Here is a 2,941-nt window from a genome sequence, read left to right as displayed (position 1 = left end):
CCTCAGCAAGGTCTGAGCCTTCAGCTCTCCAAAGTCCATGGATCTGCGAGGTGCACAACCCTACAACCCCCCTAGGCCTGCCAACCAACCACACATTCCCAGCAAGCCCCCACTCAGGCTTCAGCCCTAGCAGGGCTCTCTTCTGCCCTTTTTCAAACGCAACCTTGTTTAATCTCAACAAATGGAATCAAGAAGCAATAGGATAAAGGTTATCACTCATCAAGCAGTGCACATACACCTGTTTTACCTAATGCTCAATCAGGTTCAGCTGATACAAACACCTGTAGAAGGCAAGGCAACTTGCTGGCCACTGAGCCCCTTTGCTACCATACCTGCACCTCAATACAAATGCAATAAAACAAACCAATGAAGCTGCAATATTCATAAAATAACATGTGGATCACCCACTTTTCCCACATTTAACATATATCATCATCTATGAAAAAAATAAGCATTGAATCTTAACTGTAACTGCGTGGAAGATTGAAGCGGACCAGGGAGAGCTGAGTAGAGGAGGAAATGAAAGCATTTGCATTTCATCTCCTCTCAACGAGTTTGTTAACGAAATAGAATATGAAGGTTTATACACCACAGTTCGTAAGAGTGCCCATAATGAAATCTTCATAAATAGCATTAACATAATTGCAAACTATTGACCAGAAGAAGTTTAGGATTAATCTGGCATGGGCAGATAAAGAAGTGCTTCTAATCTTCACAGGATGTAATTCCATCGGGTCACACTCCCTAAAACATTAATTGGATCATATGATATCAAGGACATAACAAGAAATTGTCTCCTCCCCTCTGGTGTCAATGCAGAATTATTTCTTACAGCATATTCTCAGTAGTTTTAAATTAACCTGGCAATGGGATCCAGAGCTTCACAACCCTCACTGATAAAAAAAAAATAACAGAAGTGGGCTTAAATTTCCCTTTGCTCAGTTTCATCTCCTAATAGCAGCCTTTCAATATCTATAAGGCAGTTAAGAAGATGGAGCCAAGACTCCTTCCAGAGATGTATGGCAGGAGGATGGCAGACAAAGGACATCTATAGGAAGAAGAAAGGTTCAGAGTAGATACAAGGAAAAGTTTGTCCCTGAGGACAGCCAAGCAATGGAACAGGCTGCCCAGCAAGGCTGTGCAGTCTGCATCCTTGGAGGGTTTCAAGACCCAACTGAGCACCCTGGTCTGGCCCTGCCTTGAGTGGGGGAGTGAACTAGAGACCTCCTAAGGTCCCTCCCAGCCTGAATTATCCTATGATCTCATTATATCTTGTCACACTTGTGGACCACCTGAAATAATTGTGTCTACTTTCTTGTTTTTCTTTCATTTGTTAAGTATTCTGTAGGCAGTGACAGGAAGAGATGTCTGTGGATTTGCAAGATTCACGCAGGAGAATGCATCTGCTACCGGATGGCCCGTTTCACTTGCTCACCAGCCTGGTTTCTAGCTTCCCTACAGACAACTTTGTAGTAAGGCTGACATGTTCATTTCAGTAGTCATCCATGGCTGAAATTTTTCCTTGCCAGAAATGAAGATGACATGTTCAGTGCTACCAGCTCTCACAGTGTGTTTGAAGCCTGAGCCCCTAAAGCTACTTGATTAAGTAAGAATCTCCATTTTCTTTTCTTTTTTTCCACACAGCTTGCTTGTAAGTCCATATAGCTCGAGAGAAAAACATAAAAACATGTCCCAGATATAACATATCAGCTCAGATCCCAGAAGACATATCCAGCATGCACTGATTTCTGTTTGCAACTTACGATTTTGGTGTCTGACTTGTAAATACCTAGGTTTAGCAGTAGTGACATTTCCCACACGTTTTGGGCTAGTAGTCCCACCTAGCACAACATCTGCAGGTAGAAATGTAAAGGAGAGCAGACAGAAGGGAAAGAAACCCAGGCAATAACAGGTATGCATAACTGCAGATGGACAGGGGAGGCATAATTCATATGCAAAATGTAACACTATAGCAACTTCATTTGGCTTTGAGTTTATGAGGCAATAAACAAGCCTTGCAAAAGTCTTCTGAGAAGCATCACCACTCCCTTGGGCTGAGGTCCTGGCATTTATTTGCCAGAGGACTTTATTGTCTCATAAAGCAAAAGCCAAGTGAAGCACAAGCAAAGTATTTCTTGCTCTGTAAAACTGTAATATCACATACAGTTATTTACTGTATGGTAGCCCCATTATTTTTTGGTCTCCTCACAATGTTAGGTGTTGACATTTGAGGAAAAAAGCATTGCTGTCCCAATTAAAGAGAAACTGCCTGTTTCCCTTTCAAAAAAAAATTGTGCATTGGGAGCTTCTGACTGCTACACAATTTTGGCATTCTGGACACTTCATTTAGGTGCTGCGCATGGGGAACAGAGAAGACAACATTACCACCTTTCAAACTTTGATATAATCAGAAATCAAGCACTTTTAATATGATAGATTAATTCAAGAGCATGATCAAGCTAAGGAGCTGAAATGCTCTGCGTGGGTACAGAAACTAGTTCTTAAGTCAAAATCACAGCCTTAGGCAAAGATATTAAGTTATGAGAATTACATCATCAGAACAAAATTTAATTGGCTGACTCTAGGGCAGGACATGGTTGGCACACAAGTCTGTATAAGGATTATTTTTTTATTTTTTTCCACGGGCACCATTGGGTTTGTATTTTGAAGTATTAGTGTATTAGTATTGGTGTATTAATAAATACTTTGTGTTATCCTCTATAACTGATAATGTGGGAAAGGTAAAGGATACATCAGCAGAAGCAGGTAAGAGGGCTGTCTTTTAGTTTTAATAATGTAAATTTTCTTGAGAATCCGGATGTTAGTTCCACCTTCCTCTCATTCTGTGCCTGTGTGCATGCGCACGTGAGGGGGAGGGATGGATGACTGTTCTGTCCACATACAGTACATGCGATCAACCAAATGTCAGATTTTGGAGGCC

The sequence above is a fragment of the Pygoscelis adeliae genome, unplaced genomic scaffold (assembly GCF_000699105.1).
Source record: "Pygoscelis adeliae isolate BGI_AS28 unplaced genomic scaffold, ASM69910v1 Scaffold218, whole genome shotgun sequence".
NCBI lineage: Eukaryota > Metazoa > Chordata > Aves > Sphenisciformes > Spheniscidae > Pygoscelis > Pygoscelis adeliae.
The sequence above is the reverse complement of the archived record's forward strand: the minus strand, read 5'-3'. Positions refer to the sequence as shown.